This window comes from Hemicordylus capensis, chromosome 3, assembly GCF_027244095.1.
Source record: "Hemicordylus capensis ecotype Gifberg chromosome 3, rHemCap1.1.pri, whole genome shotgun sequence".
Taxonomy (NCBI): Eukaryota; Metazoa; Chordata; class Lepidosauria; order Squamata; family Cordylidae; genus Hemicordylus; species Hemicordylus capensis.
Window position 1 is genome coordinate 118,643,433 of NC_069659.1, and position 20,954 is coordinate 118,664,386.

Below are 20,954 nucleotides of genomic sequence, written 5' to 3' on the forward strand. Positions count from 1 at the left end.
TAGAACTGTTCGTTCTCTCTCTCTCTCTCTCTCTCTCTCTCTCTCTCTCTCTCTCTCTCACACACACACACACACACCTGTTTCCTAGTGTCCACAACTCTATCCCCCCCCCGTCCCCCAGTGCTAACCTGTAAATGTGTAATAGAGGCAAATCTGCCCTTCTCAGAACATTAACCCCCTAAGGGAAGATCATTACCAGCAACTTTTCTGAAGTGCTAACCATTGCCTTTACTGTAAATCTTTGCTCTTCAATAAAACCTAACTTTGCTTTCAAGAAATGTGTCTGTACTTTATGGTAACCTTCTGGGTGCTCTAACATGGGTTTATCCTATCCATGGCCAACTTTCCTAGTACCTCAATGTATAATTTGGCTGTATGCAGGTTTGCACTAAGTTAAATTAAATTCCCCACATTATGCCAAAGCATAGACGTGAAGGGTGATAACTACCACACTTCACAGCAAACATAATAATAGATCAGTTGGTGGAGAAGGTGCATGCAGCCATAAAATCGGTAACAGTTATAGATGAGCAGTCCTAAATCTATTAACAGTGGTTACCATTTCATAACTATATTGATCCCACAAAGTCACTGTATACACCTAAGAGCAATTTATATGTAAAATGCTTGGCTTGTTGTAGATCTTGTAAAACGCTCAGAGACAGAGGTTTGGGGCAGTATACAAATTTGGAAAATAAATAAATAGATAGATAAATAAATAAATCTTTAAATGGGATTTCCAATATATAAGCAGTGATGCAGTTTGTTTCTAATTTTTCTTACGTATATTAGTTTTGATGTTACATGTTCTTTGGTTTTACATTACAACATAATTAGAATTAACTACATTAGAACATAATTCAATTCAGTGTTCAGTTTTAACAACATTATTATTTTGTCACTTTTCTTTTTTAGGGTTTTTTGTTTTTTGTTGTTTTTATTTCTGTGCATATTTTAAATTAAAAACACCACTTTGTGCTTTCTCACTTGTTCTTGACTGGTTGGTTCTGAAAACATTTCTAAAATTCTTGTATGATTTTGGGTGATGATGTTTGTCCCTCATATGTTTCTGACTTAAAACACGCTAGGCACCCAGAGCATTCCTTCTTCCCTTGTCCCTGATCTGTTCAACCCATTGCCAGATAATTATGCCAAACCTATTTGTATTTTGTTTCCTCCAAATCCAATTCTTTGTTGACTACACCAACAGCATGTATGAAATATCTGAGTTTCATACCAGTAAAAACCAGGAATTTAGCCATTCATGACTCATGCACCAGTCAATACTACATACTACAGGGAAAAGATTCAGCCAGCCTAGATAACTGGGAATTTGAATGAGGAGCTTATGGCAAGCAAGACTCCTCTAACTGGTAACCAGATAAAACTCCAAGGAACATGCCAGGTTGGTACAAAAGACATTTCAGAAATCTCTTCCATGATATACTGAATAATGACATTTCTGCTTTATAGTCAAACTATAACAAATAGTAGTGAAAGTCAAGGAGCACAGTGAAAAAATGGGACTATGACTAAATGTAAAGAAGACTAAACTGATGTCATTGAGTACAGCAGCCAGCCTCAGAATTGATAATGAAGACATTGAAGTGGTGGATAGCTTCTGCCTTTTAGATGCCATGACGTGTCTACTATACCTACAAAGATTAGAATCGTTCAGACAATGGTTTTTCCCATGACACTCCATGGTTGCAAAAGCTGAACTTTGAAGAAGCAAGATAGGAAAAGCATTGACGCTTTTGCACTTTGGTGCTGGAGAAGACTTTTGAGGATACCATGGACAGCCAGGAAAGCAAACAAATGGATCATCGAACAAATCAATCCAGAATTTTCACTCGAAGCACAAATGACCAGTCTCAAACTACCATGCTTTGGACACATTATGCGAAAACCCAGCTCCCTTAAGAAGTCCATAATGCTGGGAAAAGTTGAAGGAAAGAGGATGGTCAGCAGCAAGGTGGATGGACTCGATTACAACAGCGATGAATGCACCACTGAGAGACCTTAAAGGCCAAGTTGAAGACAGATCATCCTGGAGATAATCTATCTGTATGGTTGCTAAGAGTCAACACTGACTTGATGGCACTTAATCAATCAAGTAACAAATAGGGATATGCCGAAACGTGATACAGCTTCCAAATTGCTGACACCATCCCTTTAAAAATGAGGGCTTCCACAGACACTTTAATAAGGAGGAGAGCAGGTCCATTCCTGCTCCTCCTCTGCTCGCCACCATTGTCATAATTCCGGTGCTCCTCCCAAATATATTTGCATGCTGGTGGGGCATTTCCCAGCTGCCCTTGCTTGCAACATTGGCATGCACATGGCCTCTGAGCATGCACAGCGGCCATTTGTGTAGTCAGCTGACCTTACCCACTGGACTTGTTACTGGCCTTACCCACTGGCTTTACCCAGTGGTCTTGCTACTGTTTATCACAAATGACTTTGGGACTAGTGGTATATATTGCTCAGCTACAAGGAATCACTTCTTTGGACACATCAGTCTACTGATAGCTGTGTATCATACTTCTTAATTTGGTCTTGTTAGTCAAACAAAGCATAAAACCACCATTTGTGAACCTAGTATTCAGAGCCTGGGGTAAGCCACTTACACCTTGGAGCAAGGATGTTCATGACACCATCCAATTATGAAAGTGCTCCAGTCCTATTAATAAACACTGCTTTCAAAATACAAAGTGAAAATTAAGGTTTTTCATTACCAAGAACATAGTGTCTACCTTTTATTTTAAAAATCTTTTATTTCTGACTCCATGCATAAAATGCTTATAATAGCATTGGCCATCTATGACTGTTTGTCTGCCTTGGTTCTTTTCATCTTATCCCACTGGACTGTTTCATTTTTTCATTTTCTTTTAATACTGGTAATTACAAAAGGACAAATAAATTTTAAGTGCATTCGAGTGAATCACCTTTTAAATGTATCCTTCTCTTTTTTAGTATTTGCTGGAACACAGTTTCTAAAAATATCCACAAATACAGATGGTTTTAACGTGGACACACAGTTAACTTTGTAAGCAAACAAACAGCATGACAACATTTGCAATGCTCAATCCAACATCATTCTCAGCAGGGTGCAAAGTAGAGTACTTCAGAAATTCTCATGTTAACAGATTGAGTTCTCCCTACCCTCTTCATTTAGAAATCACTCCCATGAAACCAAGATGGATTTTCACTGAAAACTTATATGGCAAATCCTTAGGAGGGAAAACAAGGTACTTTATATGCTGGAAAACCGGCCAACAGAGTTCTGTATTAGTTCTAACTACTTGTTCCTAAGTAAAAAAAAATAGTTAGAATTTTTTTAATTCAATGCTGAGTGCATGCTGTTTCATCACAATACAGAAACCTTCTTTGAATTTTTAAATAAAAATGTTGCATTTATTAAAATAATAAAGGTACAATTCAGTAGGAAAACTGAGCAACTGTTAACAACCACCTGGGGGATGGAGGAACACTCTTATCTCAGTGATTTGAGGCTGAAGGAAATATGGTGAATTCTAACAAGCCATGTGAGGAGTATGGGTGTGGCCAACTGGTTCAACTTGAAATGGGCTGGTTCAACTGGTTTGATTGTGAACCGGACCGGCCTCAAAAAAAGGCCTCAAAACCACAATCAAACTGAATCAGACCCATTTCAATCTGGTTCAATGGTTCAAGTATCTATGGGGGCTGCCATTTTGAGCCGGGTCTCACAATCAGTGAAACCTGGTTTTGGAGGGTGCGCGGGGAACTAAGCCCGCTCTTCCCGCACACACGCAGGGAGGAAGCCCTGGATGGCCGTCCACACGATTGTCAGCTCTGTGATGGAGCCGGCAGAGGCTGGGGAGCTCGGGGGCTATGCAATCCCCAGAAGCTCCAGTATGCCCTGCATGAGTGCACAGGGCATTCTGGGGAGACCCCCAGAGATGGGAGGCAGCTTTTTGCCTCCCCTCAGGGGTCTACTCATGAGTAACTGTGGCGCAGAGCCATGCCGCGGCTACTCATGATCTGTAAAACCAGGTTTGCGGAGCGCTCGCTCCGCAAACCTGGTTTTAGGGGAGGGCTACAACAGCGAGCTAGCCTCTTGTAAGCCACCGGGCTCACCTGCAAGCCCAGTGGTTTACATGAGCAGCAAAAATCGGGCTAGGCTCTCCTCGTGAGAATAGCCTCTTTGTCTGGTGTGTTACTAGTTTTCTCCCTTGCTGATTGGTTTTCTGCCACTGCCTTCTGATTGGCTTGTGATCTCCTTTGCTCTGATTGGCTTGTTGTCATTCAAAATCAAGTGCTGTTAGGGTAACTCTGCCCCCATTGGTCGGGGGAGACAAATAAGGGAGTTTCAAACTGTATTTAAACTGCCTGGCTTCTCTCTCTGCCTATGGATCTCTGGAGAAAGAACTGGCTGCCTTGCCTTGCTTTGGCTGGACCCCTGCCCTTCTGCTGGGCCTTTATGCTGGACCTGTGCTGCCTTCTTGCTGGGCCTTAGACAGAGTCCCATCCTCTCTCTTTTGCAGTGCCAACTGCTTTTTGTTTTCCTGAGTTACAGTACTCAGTTAACAGTACTTAATTGGTTGCTGTTTTTATTCTGTTCTTTTTTGCAGTGAGTGGGTGGGATTCCTGCTGGCCCCCATCTGCTCTCCCACCAGCTGTTGAGTGTCAGTGTGTGCTCTTTGGCCTGATTGCCTGAGCTCCCTCCTGGACAGACTCCAGCTGAAGACACCAAAAGTGACCCCTTTGGTTTTAAGTTCCAGTACTTCCTTTTAAAGCCACCTAATGGCCCAGCGGGGAAATGACTTGACTAGCAAACAAAAGGTTGCTGGTTCGAATCCCCATGGGTATGTTTCCCAGACTATGGGGAACATCTATATCAGGCAGCAGCGATATAGGAAGAGGCTGAAAGGCATCATCTCATACTGCGCAGGAGATTGCAATGGTAAACCCCTCCTGTATTCTACCAAACCCTATGGTTATAGGGTTCTGTGGTCGCCAGGAGTCAACACTGACTTGACGGCACACTTTACCTATACTTCCTTTAATTAGGGCCTAGTTTAGGGGAGGGGAAGGGAAGGGATGTCCTCCAGGAGGGTGCAGAGCTAGAAGCAGGGTTGCAGGCAGAGGCATGGGTGAATTTTTCAATTCTTTCTGTAGGCTAAACTACTGACCCAGAAAAAACTCAAAAATTCATTAAAAATTGCCCATTTCCCCAAATATTTTATGGGTTGGGTGATAGGCAGCACCCATCATGCCCTACCACCCAACCTGCTTTGGTGACCCTAGGTGCAACCCATGGGGGATAATGGGTTGGTTCAAGTTCCCATTATTCCTTATGGGCTAACTGGTTCAAACTGGTTTGAACTACTTCAATGAATGAACCAGACCAGCTGGTTGGTTCAATTGAACCGGTTCCCAAACTGGTGGGCCAGTTCAAATTTGGTTTGAATTCTAACTGAACCATGGAAACCGGTTCCTCACACAACCCTAGTGAGAAGGAAGATCAGGTGCTTAATGCCCTCCATAATTTCTGGTCCATTCTCCATCCACAGTGACCCAAATTATCCTACCAGCTTATTCTTGATTCTTATGTTGATATTGATAATGGCAGGTCAATGCATGCATCTAGAGAGGCTTGACCCATGAAGCATATCCCTCCCAACTGGGTAGAGAACCAGGCCTGATTTGTATACTAAATATGCTTATGAGCTAGTATACAAAACTAGGCCTGTTTCATCAGTGTCACAAAGTGACCAGTTCTTTTATACTGGTGACCATGTAGGATCTGGGCACAAGGAAGAAAGGAGATCAAAGCAATCCTAAATGATTCAATGGGCTTTATTGAGTATAAAAGAATAACAACATCAATCTAACTGAGCAGAAAACAGAACCCAGTGTTCCTAACTAACATATGTGTGTGTATTAAATCTTCCTAGAGCCTAATATAATTCAGATATAGATGGAAGGCGGGGGGCGTAAGGAAGGTTGAGGACTGGCATGGTTTGGGGAGATCAGGAATTAGTAGAGGGAAGGGGGGGAGGAGAAGAAGGAGAAAGGATGGGGGGGGATCCAAGGCCTGTGAGAACCATATTACCAGGGTCAGAGGCTTGAGAGCGGTGGGGCTTTCAGCTGAAGGAGGGAGGCTGTAGCTGGAAACAGGAGCTTTTGAGAGTGATGATCAAGCAGGCAGTTTGCTCAGAGCAAGGATGAGACTCAGCACCATGGCTGGGGAAGTCTTGACTTCTCACTGCGCAGCAGAAGTCACAGAGCGTTCCTGTCCATGGACAGAGTTCCTGCTTGTTGCCCCACGGCTTAGCAGCAAACTCTGGGATGGCTCTTGAGCAAGTATGCTTGTTAGGCAAGATTGCTAGGAAGTATCATGGCTGGGGAGTCTTGACTTCTCACTGCGTAGCAGAAGTCACAAACAGTTCCTTCTCCCTGGAAAGAGTTCCCGCCTCTAGCCCAAAACCCTTGGATTACTCATGAGCAAGTCTTGCTTGTAGGCAAAAGACTGCTAGCTATCTGTCCAGTAAGCCTCATTCTTTATAGTTGTATCTTCCTTTGATCTTCATAGAGTCCATTCAAAATATCCTCATCCTTCCTGAGTCCCCAAAAGGTGACAACTTGCTGTTACCTTCTGGATATTGTCTTTTGATTAGTCAGGATATTAGCCCAGTCCAGGGAGATCTGAATCCCGTCTTCTGTGAGCTGTAAACTTAGAAGGGGGGGAGCCCATTGCCCAAAGCAAATCTGCATCGTGGAGTTACAAATGGGCATCTTCTCTTGTCCCAGATTTGCCGGCCTGATCCCATGAGGTGTGAAGGTGTTAGTAAAGTAAGAATTAAAGTCTATAGGTGTTTTCTTTGTGTGTATTTACCTAGAGTGGAATTTCTACAGACAGTAACTGAGTATCCCCTTTGGGCATAGCAGAGCAATCACTGACAAGGATTAACACAGACCTTGCAGGAGGAAGTGAGAGCTCAGCTTCTCACTTCTTCCAGACATTATCTGATAATGGGTTAGATTATAACATTTGGACCATTCTGGCCTGGCTTTTGTGCTTCTTTGAGTACCCATTTCACAATACAATGCTGGATCGCCTCTTCCTTCACAGAGCAGTTCATGAGACCTGGGTGTCAGTTCACCCTGAGTCCAGGCATTAATTCATTTCTTAATAAAATGGAACCAGACACAGGCCTGAATTCCACATACTTCTGGGTTGGTATCTCTGGGTCTAATGTTGGGGTATGTGTGCCCCCAACACTGGCCTAGTCAGGTGGCTAGATTCAGCTGGGAACAGGAGATTCATAAGACACCAGGGCCAGAGTTATTTAGTTTAGTTAGTACAAGTACTTAGTACTTATGCTGGTCTGTAGTAGTGTGCATGGTTTTGGTTCAGCGCAATGGAAAAGCCCTCCGGACCGGTTCAGAAGTCCGGTGGTCTGGAGGTTCGGATGGGCGGGGGGACTGTTACTTTAAGTGGGGGGGTGGTAGTACTCCCCCCCCCACCGCTCTTCCTCCTCCGGCGCTGGTCTTTTGAAAAATCTTCTTGGGGCAGCAGAGTTCCTCCCTGCCGCCCCTGCCCCCATCATTGCTCCTTAAGGCTTAAAGAGAGTAGAGCTAGCTGTGCGCATGTGTGATGTATGCGGCGTGCACACCATGAAGGGAGCATGCGCGCCACTAGCTCTACTCTCTTTAAGCCTTAAGGAACAATGACGGGGGCAGGGGCGGCAGGGAGGAACTCTGCCACCTCAAGAAGATTTTTGAAAGGACCAGTGCCGGAGGGGGAAGAGCGGCAGGGGGAGTGTTAAGTACTACCACCCCCCGCTTAAAGTAACAGTCCCCCCCGTGCCAGACCGGGGGAATTCCGGACTGTGCACACCCCTACTGGTCTGTGACCATAATAAATATTGATTGATTGATTGTACTTAGTACAATAAATTGATTGTACATAAACAAAGATAACCTTGGAAGCTTTGCTCTCATGTTTTTGCAAAATCCTTCAAACTGAACTACATATATGAAGGATTTTGTAAAAATATGAAAGCAAAGCTTCAAAGGTAATCTTTGTTTATATATTCATATGGTTCAGCCTATCTATAGAAATCTATTTCTATACTAGAAATAGTATAGAAATGCTAGATCTCATGTTAAAGGTGGTCAGCATACATGCCCATATGATACACAGAATGAAAATTTGTTTTTGCATCTTTTGATAGCTAGTAACAGAATATGGGGATGGAAAATTGTTTGCTTAGACAGGCAATATTTATAGACAGACTGAATTGTGACTCCATTGGATATACAGTTGATGTAAACATGCCTACCTACTCCTTCTGTTGACTTTAATTGAAGTTCATTTTCCTTATTGAATTAAACAGGCTTCTGCATGAGACAATTCAGCAGATTTTGCATAAAACCCAATTTTTTTTCTTTCAAACCCTACCAATGTATGCTGTATGATTAAATGCTCTCTCTCCCACTTAAAAACACAACTATAGCAGGCATGCTAGATCAAAAATAAAAGATAAAGGGAAAAGTTTTATTCTGCTTATTTATATCCTGCCTTTTTTCCATCATGGAACTCAAGGCATCATTCATGGGATTCTCAGTTTATTTCTCATCAAGATAGTGACCAGGCCAGACCCACACCTTCAGCAAGGGAACTGCATCTTGTGCCTTCACATCATGTCCATATTATACAATACACAGTATTCAATCTATTTACAGAATATACAAAGCTGCCTGAGTCAGACTATCTAGCTCATTGCTGTCTATCCTGACAGATATTAACTCTAGGTTTTCAGACAGATGCCTTTCCCAGTCCTACTTCAAGGAGGCAAAGATTGAACCTAGGACTTTCTGCATGCAAAACATGTGCTCTCCCACTGAGTTACAGCTCCTACCCACCCGTATTTTGATATTTGCATTCTAAAAGAGAGAGCCAGCATGATGTAGTGGTTAGAGTGCTGGACTAGGACTGGGGAGACCTATGTTCAACTCCCCATTCAGCCATGAGACTTGCTGGGTGACTCTGGACCATTCACTTCTCTCTCAGCTTAACCTACTTCACAGGGTTGTTGTGAGGAGAAATTTAAGTATGTAGTACACTGCTCTGGGCTCCTTGGAGGAAGAACGGAATATAAATGTAAAATAAATAAATAAAAAAGTAAAAAATAGTTTTAAAAAAAGAACTGGAACTCACATTACCATTACACTAACCTGACTCACTGCAGTCAGTACTATATGACCCTATTTAGTTTACTGATGATATCAGGAAAACATCCCTGCACTGAATGGCTTCTTGTTTTTGTTCTTCTGCTGAAATGGAGGCTTGCACATCTCCCCTATGTAGAGACGTGTGTGCTCCTAAACTGGGTTTTGGTCTTGCTTGTATTAGGAATTTAAACATTTAAAAGGAGGGGGGATCTAATGATATCAAAAATATTGGGGGGGATTTTTCTGGGTAGGTTTAGAATGGCAAACTGAAGGTGATACTTGAGGGATGCATACTTTGGAAAGCCATTCAGAGGGGAGGGCCCATAGTTCCGTGGCACGGCACTTGTTTTGCATTCAGAAGGTCTCAGTTTTAGTTCCCAGCAACTCCAGTTCTAAAAGGAATCAGGCAGTGAGCAAGCGTGTTCTCCAGGCTATGAAGAGTAATGGCTGAGATCGCTAGGCCAATGGTTTGATCCAGCAGAAGGCAGCTTCTTATGTTTATATATTCATCTCATAAAATCCACAGAAGCTCTTGTCATAATAATAAATAATGAATTAGTTTCTGATAACATATCCAAACCATAAATACATATCAGTTTATAGCACTTTGTCCTGGCATTTCACAGAGAATCCTAGGAACTGTCGTTTTGTGAGGATATTAAGAATTGTCTGTTCGTGAGCCCCAGCATCCCTCAAAGAACTACAGTTATCATGGAAGGCCTGTGGAGAGGGAATGACTGTGAATCCAGTTAAAATCTGTTATGCTGTCCCTCAGGTGCCAAAGCACATTTTAGCCTTTTGAGGCAGCCTTTTGTGCTTCTGAAGAGTTCGTATATACACAGAGCTAGGGAATTCAATTGCTACCTTTAAAAGCTGCATTTAGAATAAGAACATAAGAACAGCCCTGCTGGATCAGGCCCGAGGCCCGTCTAGTCCAGCATCCTAGAATCATACTTTTTATCTGATCCAGTCTGTTGACACCCTATTTGCTGTTTTGTGGAGTGTCATACAGAGAATGTAGAGGCGAAAACACAAAAGAGCTGGCTGGATGGGATGGGGGCGGGGTGGGAGAATGTCATAAGAGAGCAAGCGCCCTTTTCCTAAAGAGAATGATGTACCATAAGGAGTATTCATTCTCAGAATTTCATTCTATTTTCCTTTCAAGGTATAGTAAAATCTGAGACCTTCTTTCACCTTTTGAGGAAGAATGACTAGCTTATGCATTTCTTCAGGCATTACACTACTCACCTTCGCTTTTATCTAACAGAATGATTTCACTGTTCAAAGCCAAAGAGAAGTGTGTTCTGCTCACATCTCAAACATGGAAAGAACATGGGAATGCTGGGAATCAAGGGGAAGCTTTCAGATAAATAAAATTTATAAGCTGACAGAAGCTTATAGGCCAGCACAAAGTGGAGAATGCATGAAGCAGGGCCGATTAAGGAGAAAGCTTCAAAACCAATGAAAAAATATTCTTCAATACGTTTTGAGAAGAAACCAATACAAAATGAAGGGCTTCAAAACATGCTGCCACTTCCAATAGGCTCTCCTGCAGTGATTTTGACTTAAACAAAATAATTGTGCTTATTAAGTGGATCACCACTGAGGAAGCTAGAAGCTTCTACTGATTGCCTCTGATCCTCTGCTGAGAACCTGTGTGGTTTATTTACTTGCTTCGTTACTGAAATAAATGTATGTGAAGCACTTTGAACACACCAAGAATAATATATAAATGCAATTTTTCTCTATTTAGCCATTTATATAATTTATACTGTGCTGTCTGAGTGCTCAAAATATTTCCATCTCGGAAAGAGAATGTTCCACATACATCAGCCCTGAAAGTTAGTTTTGTATTATTATCCCCACCCTGTAGATTGAAGGCTATGAAAGACCGCATAGACTGTATACAAGTTACTTAAATACTGTTTACTTCAGAGAGTTTCCTGTTTGTAAGGAATACTGAAGCAATTTCTTGCTCTGAGCAGGGCATTGAACTAAAGGACTTCCAAGATCATTTTCAATTTTCAAATTAATTAATTATATATATATATAATCAATAATTTATATGTATTACATATAATTATATATTAATCATATATATATATAAATTTTATATATAGTTATAACTTTATTGCAGTATGCAAACAAAATTTACATCCTTTGATTAAGACATCTTAAAACAAAATCTCCATACAATTATACATAAATGTGCAAAGTAAAGCAGCATAAGAAAAATGGGGAGCAATTCTTAATTCAAATGATGATGAATTTTACAAACTATAGAACAAAACCGTACCTGTATCATTATTACGATCAGATAGCAACCGAGTGATACTGAACTCATCCGGACATCCAGGAAATGTTCCTATCAGGGGCTTTATTTATTCATTCATTCATTCATTCATTCATTCATTCATTCATTCTGCCCTTCCAGAAAGGCTCAGGCTTATTAGCTCTCTGCATGAAACTCAATATAATTGACAGTACAGAAACATATGCTCAATAGATTCAACAACATCAGTGCCACAGCGGCATTTAAATTGCCTTTTTGCCCAGTTAAGAGGGGTCAGTTCTACGATTCTATGCAGTGTCCTAACTGTGAGCAGGAATGCAGCCCTAGTCAGCAAATGGCTAAGAAATTATTTGAGCAAGAAACTTCCCAGCTCATACATTTGGCACCACACAAAAGTTACTCTCTTCTTAGAAGAATTTCAGATCTCAGCTTTTCCAAGGAAAGAAAGCCATTTCATCTAGACTTTCTTCAGCTTAAAAAAGGGAGCCTTCCAGCAGTAGACATACTAGCAAATTTCTTTACTGGACTCTGCTGAAACCTTCCACTGTCACAGCATTAACTAAACCAGTTATTAATGCACCACTGTTATCAACTGCAAGCATGACTGTACTAAACACCATATAAGAATAAATATATTACACCCAAAACTTGATGATGAAATAAACAGCAACATATACATGAAAAGCATTCCAAGACAGCATGAAAAAATAAGCCGCAAACAACATAATAATTTGAGTCTCCATCATTTGGTGTAAAGATCATTTATGTTTAACATGGCTGTTTCTGTGCCATGTGAATTTCAATGACTGTACATTTCTTTTTCTTACACTATATTTCTATGATCTGTACTTGTAATTAGGTGTTGATAATACAAAGAGTTCATGTGGATTTAATATTTTGCTTGGGGATTTTAAAAAATCTTTTACTCCATTTTTCAAGGTTGCGGAGACCTCTTCACCGTACCTGTTCTGATCACAGCCTTACCCACAGTAGTGTCCATACGGGGTACAACTAGGTGTATGTTACAATATAGAAACATAGCAAGATAATTAGTGAATGCTGAAGCAGCCAAGAGCTAAAATATAGAGACCAAAGTATCTGTCTCTGTTATCATTCACTAAAGAGTGAGGGATAGAATGCTAAATCATTCAGCATTGTACCACAGGACCAAAAGTGATGGCAACAGACCTGTGTCATTAAATACAGATCTGCCCCAAACGTGTAGATCCGTGGATGGGATGCAAGTTAACACACAATACACAGGCAGGAGGTGCTGAAGTCTTTGCCTTCTCTCCCAACACCCCACCCCCAGCCCCCCAGGATCAGTTTTCTTCCAGCTCTCCTGTAGCAGAGATGAGCCAAGGAGGAAACAAACCTGGGGGAAGCTATAGTCCCTGGTGTCCCCAAGCCATGATGTCACCAAGCCCTGCCCCTGACGATGCTGCCACCACTCCTGCAGCAGAGCCAGTCTGTGCACTACATACAAGTGGTTTCTCTTTAGGAACGTTCATTGAAAAGTGGTATATAAATATTTGAGGGGAGGGGGAGGAGGAGGAGGTTGTTGGGAGCTGCTGGCCAAGTGCTGTGCCCCAGAAAAGCCAGGCAATTATCCTCTGCCATTGCTACTGCTGTTAAGGATAGTGAAGCAGCCACCCCAGTCCCAGTCCCTGTTCACCCTCACAAACCTCCTTCGTAGATTGGGCTACTGATCCTGCTCTGCTTCATCCAATACATTATTCCTTCTCTTTCTCTCCCCCCCCCTTGCCACAAGCAGAACTCATATGAATTTTCTGGGCTGGCTGCACTGGGTTCGTCTGCTCCCCAATTTGGCAAGATCTGGACAGATCTGGATAGTAAGATTCTCTTGCTCCACTACTGGATTGGTCTCTGGGTTAACCCTGGGCAATGGTTGTTCTTTTTGCATGACATCACTGGTACTTAAGAGTGATGCAAGTAGCTGGTCCTCAATGAGGTTTGGTGGCTCTGAGAGCGGGGCTTCTGGATCCCTAGGTGCCATCTCATTAGAGCTTGATTGAGCCTGGCTGCATTTGACCACACTGACACAGGCATGTTGGGCAACCTGGCTGCACAGATCATTTCCAATCAAAACAGGAGTTTGTAAATCCTTGTGAACAGTAACCCTCCCAGCCCTGGTACTTTAGGTAAATATTGGCAAGCAGGAGGTGCACCACTGCACTTTCACAGGCTTTAAGTGCCCAACATCTCTCAGGCACAATCATCTCTGGTCTTACAGGGCTTTCATGCACAGAGGTAATGTCAGGGCCAGAGTCTCTCCATCCCCTTTCCACCTTCCCATTTATAATTATGCTTTCCTGATGCTTGGCAGGAATTGCATTTGAATCTGTGATGTGAAAACCCACAAGGAAGTCTTGTTGTAGTCTGTTCAGTTCATTTGAGGTGGGGGCAGCTTCTGGGGCCCAGTTAGCCGATGGGGTGTCTTGTTCAGGAAGGGCCCCAGTGGGGATATTCACCTTACTGAATCCTCCAAACTGACTCCTAATACCTTGACTAAAACCAAACAGAAATCACATTCATTTGTGTGTTTATTTACTCCTTTCCACCTTTTCTGTGCAACTTGGTTCTGGCTCTAAGTCAGCTTCTAGCAAAGTTCTTGCAAAACAATTCAATTTTGATCCCACCCTCTGCCAGCCAATTGTGATGAAACAGGGGTGACTCTATGCTTTCCTGGGGTTTCCTACCTCAGTAGAGAGATTGCTCTGATCCCAAATCTAGGAGCACACTGCTCTTCAAGGTAGGCTGCCATCAGTTGTAGACTGATCTAAGCCACTGACCAGGCTTAGACACTGCTTCAAAAACCTAGAACTGTCCGGCTTGGGACTTACAGGCACTGTACAGCCAGAGTCCACACAACCCAGCTCTCAACAGTAGTGAATGACCTTATGAGGCACATGGGGAAGAGTTTTGCAAGTAACCCTCCAGAATTTGTTAAATCTGATTGAAGCCACTTCTAAGTATCTCAACTTTATTAAGAAACAAGGGTTGCATACAGAATAAGGAATTGGGAAAAAGTAGGTTGAAACTAGAAGTAAAGAAAGGCACACAGGAATTCAAAAGAAATTACAAAAAGCATTTACTAACTGACTAGCACTGAGCTTTACCGTAGTCTATCAGTATGCAGGTCCTTGGCTGAGAGAACGTTAATCTCTACAGCTTCTCCCAGGGGAACATCCATTTGCAAATGAAAAAGGGTGAACACTTTAAAGCCATGAGGGAGGGGGGAGCTCACGCTCACACCTGTCACACCTGTCCTAGTTCAAAGAGTATTCTACTTTCCTCCCTTCAGGATGGTGAGATGCAAAGTGGCCCTATCTCCTGTGTCAGATAAGATTATCGAATTGGTGAAGGAAGGGTCTGTTAGATGTTGTGGAGTGAGATGATGCAGATCTGCTTGGTTCTTTTTGATACCTATTAACCCTTAATGCCCCTTGTCGAGGGCAATCTAGCCAATGGCTTGAGCCAGCCCTGCCTTTTAGCACTTAGCAATAGCAATAGCAATAGCACTTACATTTATATACCGCTTTATAGCCAGAGCTCTCTAAGCGGTTTACAATGATTTAGCATATTGCCCCCAACATTCTGGGTACTCATTTTACCGACCTCGGAAGGATGGAAGGCTGAGTCAACCTTGAGCCCCTGGTCAGGATCGAACTTGTAACCTTCTGGTTACAGGGCGGCAGTTTTACCACTGTGCCACCAGGGGCTTTTGCACTTAAAAATACAACCCCCAGGCTCAAGCCACATGAGAATGGAAAAAGACACAAGGCTTGATGATGCAATATATTTTTACTTCCTGAGGCTTATTTCTCATTCATAAACAAGAGCTTCAACCATAAAAAATGCCTTCAGCTGGGCATATGAATAACCCTTGACCTGACCTACTCAACCCAACCCAACCTTAAAAATCCCTAGGTTATTCAAAAAGGCTATTCACACGATTGGACAGGCAGGGTGAGGAGAAGGCTGTGCAAGTCTAACCTTCCCCCAAGACAATCACACACATGTTGCTGGGAGCACTGACTGTGCTCCCAGATGAACAGCAATGCACCAAGCAGCATGCAGCTACAGAGGTCAGGATGATGAGTGCTATCCCACAATGCACCATGCACTGAGCACGGCACATGTGGGGACTCCCACGGTCTCTGTATGCTGCTGGGCTGGAAGCAGCCCAAGCTCACACATGATCAGGGAACTGAGTTAATGGTGCGCTGGTGCCCTTAACCTAAAAGCTGGGCTACAGAGCTGAGCTAGGCAGCAGTTCTCACATGCAGCCTAAACCAAGCTAGCTTCCCTAGCCTGGGTTAGGCAGCAAGTGAGAACAGTCTCAAAGCCTACCCATCTAACCTTGCAGGCTGCAACCACCAAGGTAGAATCAATACAAAGAATCTGTTGCCAGACAGTACAGAGAGCATCCCTCATACAACTGTAACTGTGGACTCACAGTCTTCATTTTGGATACCTCAGTTCATGAGATCATGAACTTTTCACTAGCCCTTATTTGACAGCGACTCATAGTTCGTCACTTGACATGAGCAAGGCATGGGGCAATGAGCACCAAGGTCATAATGGCTAAGACTTCAAGGAGCTCTCTCACTCTCTCCAACCCCTGCTCCTCTCTCCCTGAAGGCAACCAGTGTTGGGGGCACCCATACCCCAACATTAGACCCAGAGGTACCAACCCAGAAGTATATGGAATTCAGGCCTGTGTCTGATTCCACTTTATTAAGGAATGAATTAATGCCTGAACTCAAGGTGAACTGACACCCAGGTCTCATGACTGCCTCTGCTAACTGCTTTGTGAAGAACGAGGCAATCCAGCATTGTATTGTGAAATGGGTACTCAAAGAGACACAAAGGCCAGGCCTGAGCAATCAAAATGCTAAAATCTAACCCACTATCAGATAATGTCTGGAAGAAGTGAGAAGCTGAGCTCTCACTTCCTCCTGCAAGGTCTATGTTAATCCTTGTCAATGATTACTCTGATATGCACAAAGGGGATACACGCTGTCTATAGAAATTCCACTCTAGGTAAATGCACACAAAGAAAACACCTATAGATTTTAATTCTTACTTTACTAACACCTTTTAACACCTTCTGGGACCAAGCACCAGAAATCTGGAGACAAGAGAAGATGCCCATTTGCAGCTCAGAGATGCAGATTTGCTTTGGGAACAGTAGAATGTCTCTCCCCTAAGCAGCAGCTTACAGAAGATGGGATTCAGATCTCCCTGGACCTAGCTAATATCCTGAATAATTAAAAGACAAGATCCAAAAGCTAACAGAAAATTGTCACCTTTGGGGGACCCAGGAAGGGTGAGGATATTTTGAATAGACTATGGCGATCAAAGGAAGATACAATTGTAATGAATGAGGCTTGCTGGACACAGTCAGCAATCTTGCCTAGCAAGCATACTTGCTCAAGAGCCATCCCAGAGTCTGCTGCTAAGCCGCGGGGCAACAAGCAGGAAATCTGTCCATGGACAGGAACTGTCAGTGACTTCTGCTGCGCAGTGAGAAGTCAAGACTTCCCCAACCATGGTGCTCTCACCCTCTGCCTCGCTCTGAGCAAACTGCCTGCTTGACCATCACTCCCAAGCTCCTGTCTCCAGATACAGCCTCTCTCCTTCAGCTGAAAGCCTCATCCATCTCAAGCCTCTGACCCTGGTAATATGCTGTTCCACAAGCCTTGGATCCCTCCATCCTTTCCCCTTCTTCTCCTTCCCCCTCTACTTATTCCTGATCTCCCCAACTCATGCCAGTCCTCAACCTTCCTTACCCCCCCCCCCACTTTTCCGTCTATATCTGAATTATATTAGGCTCTAGGAAGATTTAACACACACACACACACACACATGGGTTAGTTAGGAACACTGGGTGAATGTTGTTGCTGGCTATGGTTGAAATATTGTTAGTAATACTGATAGATTGTTCTGTTTTCTGCTCAGTTAGATTGATGTTGTTATTCTTTTATACTCAATAAAGCCCATTGAATCATTTAGGATTGCTTTGATCTCCTTTCTTCCTTGTGCCCAGACTATACTTGGTCACCGTATAAAAGAACTGGTCACTTTGTGACACTGGTGAAGCCAGCCTAATTTCAGATGCTAGCTCCTGAGCATATCTAGTATACAAATCAGGCTTGGTTCACAACACCAGCCAGCAAGCAGACCTAATTCAAAGGTACACCTAAAGGAAGGAAATACTCTTCTTTCTCAAGAAAGATAGTATGGCTATCACTCTTTGCAGCAATCCAGATAAGAGCAACATTTCCCAACCCGCCGTCAACAGCTTATTTGCCTGTCAATGTCCAGAGTGGAGGCATCCCATTAATATCTCAAATTGTATATCCTTGTACCTGGAGTGGCATCTCCGTCTTAAGTCCTTAAACCTATTCACATCTACACACACACTTCTACCAGCCATTCTTGCCTTTTGTTTGGCAACCCACGCCCAAGACTGACTAGTTCATACAACTTCATTGTTCTACCCAAGTTTCTGCCCCTCCAGGGAGGGAGCATAGCTTGGGAATTGCCTCAGGGCACGTTTTTGAGTATATGTACTCCTGGCCAAGCCACATGGCCTTGGAAACTGTGTAGATCTTTACCAAGCATGTGAGTGGTTGTCCTTCGCTTTCTGCCTTTTTCCTGCGAGGAGTCCTTTTTCCTGCGAGGAGTCCTGCAAGTGCACCAAACACACAACTGGACTAAGGAGAGGTAAAACTAACTTCTTGCCTCTCTAAGTCTCCTCACTCCCTTTTTCTGCCCCCATTGCCCGCTCTTTAAGTACTTTTAATGGCAAATCTCAAGCTAGGCTTTGGTCTAAACACCTTAGCCAAGCCAACTGATTCATAAACTTTAAGCTAAATTATTGCCAGCTATATTCTTGCCTAAAATATTAGTTAAGGGTTTATTGCCTTACCTAACCAAACATTTGCCTTCCTGTTCCCCTACTGCAAAATGCACACTGCAACAGAAAATAAATTATAAGAACTAACAGGCAGGCTTACAAATTCCAGTCATGAGTTTAGATATACAAAATAATGGGATCCCAACTATTAGAGAAGCTATAAAGCAAAGAGTGATCTCTTATTCTCAGTTGCTACTTGTTCAAGGCTTTTCCTGAAGTAATAGTGGCCAGCATCCTAACACTAAGCTTGCTCAAGGATGCTGTTTTAATGCAAGATTGTTTTAGTGCAGAACTAAACATTTACTTTCCTTCATATTACATTATAAATACTATTATTTCTTTAAATTACCTCTTCACTTTCAACCTGACTTTTCTTTCCAGGCTGGTATTTTCCAGGCATTTTCACAGTTTGGATCACGCTGTGTTGTCTCTTTCCTACTTCACTCACCTTCAGAATCTTAGACTATGGTGGCAGAAGTCAGTATTAATCATTCATAAGTATAAACAAATGAAAAATTAATAACCAGTCTAGTATTTCAGAACATCCACTTAAAGAGCTAGAACTACACCGCAGTATCATTACAATCCTGAAAGTACATGAAATAGCCTATTGGGGGGTGGGGTGGGGGGCTAATAATCAAAAGATGGATGACAAGGCAATATTTCAATCTGTCTCTCTGAAATTGTCTTCAAAATTCATTGACGCATTGGAGGGAGCTAAACTTTTTTTGAATTTTATTTGGAAAAATTTTGGTTATACACACAACACTGATGGGGTGATCCAATTTGTACTTTATATGCACTATGAAGAATATGCAATTCTCATATAAACACAGCTTTTTGCAGTGAGGGTTGCCAATGAGGAGAAAAGATCAGTGGCAGTAAATACTCATGCACAGGATATCACATTCTTAATGCTTTCTAGTGCAGTGAGTGACTAGACTGACCTTGTTTTGAATACTGAAACATTTTACTTGGAGACAATACAATTTTTTCCTGCTTTTTAAATAGGTCACATTAAAAACCTAACAGAAAATAGCCTTATAAATATGTTCTGCTCATCTGTAACATGACAACATTTAAAAAGGGAAAGAACTACCTTTGCAGACACTGAAGCAATTCTCAAATCAGTAAGAAGAACTTCTTGCAGGTCTGCGGGGAGAGCAGGCTCAGCCCACTCTCTCCACAGACTAGCAGCCTCCAAGCCCTGGGTAGTTGGATCATCCGCCCACATGACTGCTGGCTCCATCATGGAGCCAGTGGAGGCTGCGGGGATCGGCCCCCAGAAGTTCCAGGATGCCCCATGCGAGCATGTGGGGCACTCTGGAGAGACCCGAGGCTGAGAGGCTGGCTGCAGTCTTCCGGTAGGGGGTCTACTCATGTGTTGCCGCACACTGCGGCGGCACACGAGCAAGAAAATGAGGTTAACAGAGCAATAGTTCCGTTAACCTCATTTAAGGGGAGGGGAAATTAGGCGGGCTAGCTAAGCACTTAGCTTAGCTAAGCACTAAGTGGTTAGTGCTTTCTAACCACTAGAAAGCTGTGGTTAGTTTTCTAGCTAACCACTGGAAGTTCAGTGGTTCTGACAATCAGTAGGAAGCGGGCTAGGTTCCCTTAGCCCGCTTTCTACTGATCGTGGGAATAGATTCAGAGTCTCCTTCCCCAAATACTCCAATTGCACTTTCAAATGCCCAAGCTCGATTAATTGCTTCCACCTGTATATCATAAAAAAATATTTGTAAAATATTTGTGAAACATTAAATTTTGTTTTAAACAAGCGATAGACAAAAGCAAACAAAACCTGCAAAATACAATTTTCTGAAAATAAGAATTCTGAAGATGAAGGAAACCCTAAGAATTAATTAAGAACTAAAACACAGAGAACAAATCATAACATTAAAAGTAAAAAATTAAATATAGATCAAATATATTTGATTAACGATATGGGTTCTGCATACTTTGATGAGTTTTACAAACTGGCAAAAGATTCATCTGTGGAGTTCAAAGTATTTGCAGATATTTCTGAGTTCCTTCTTTCTATGCTTCACTGTAATCAAAACAGAAAATGGATTCTGATCTCACATATAAAAGACTAGTATGTAATGCTAAAAGAATAGTCACAAGGACATTGTCTTTGGAAAACTACTTGCAACTTACCAAGTGACTGAAAAAGCTACTTAATGGGGCAATTCTCACAATTGCAGAAAATCGGGCTAGCCTCTGCTAGCCCGATTTTCTGTAATCGTAAGACCCACCGGGCTCGGCTGCAAGCCCGGTGGTTCTAAAGAGGGTAACCCGCTCAAGTACCCCTGCCCTAAAACCAGGTTTGCGGAGCAAGCACTCCACAAACCTGGTTTTGAAGATCGTGAGTAGCCACGGCGTGGCTCCGCACCACACCTACTCATGAGGAGATCCCCGGAGGGGACGCGAAAAGCCGCCTCCCGGCTCTGGGGGTCTCGCCAGCATGCCTTGCGCACTCACGCAGGGCAT

General features: G+C 42.8%; 1 protein-coding gene across 8 annotated transcripts in view; it reads right to left on the reverse strand.

Moving 5' to 3' along the window:
* FRMPD4 (FERM and PDZ domain containing 4) overlaps positions 1 to 20,954 on the reverse strand; it is a 564,699-nt gene that overhangs the window by 182,291 nt on the left and 361,454 nt on the right. The gene's annotated exons all lie outside the window — the stretch shown is intronic.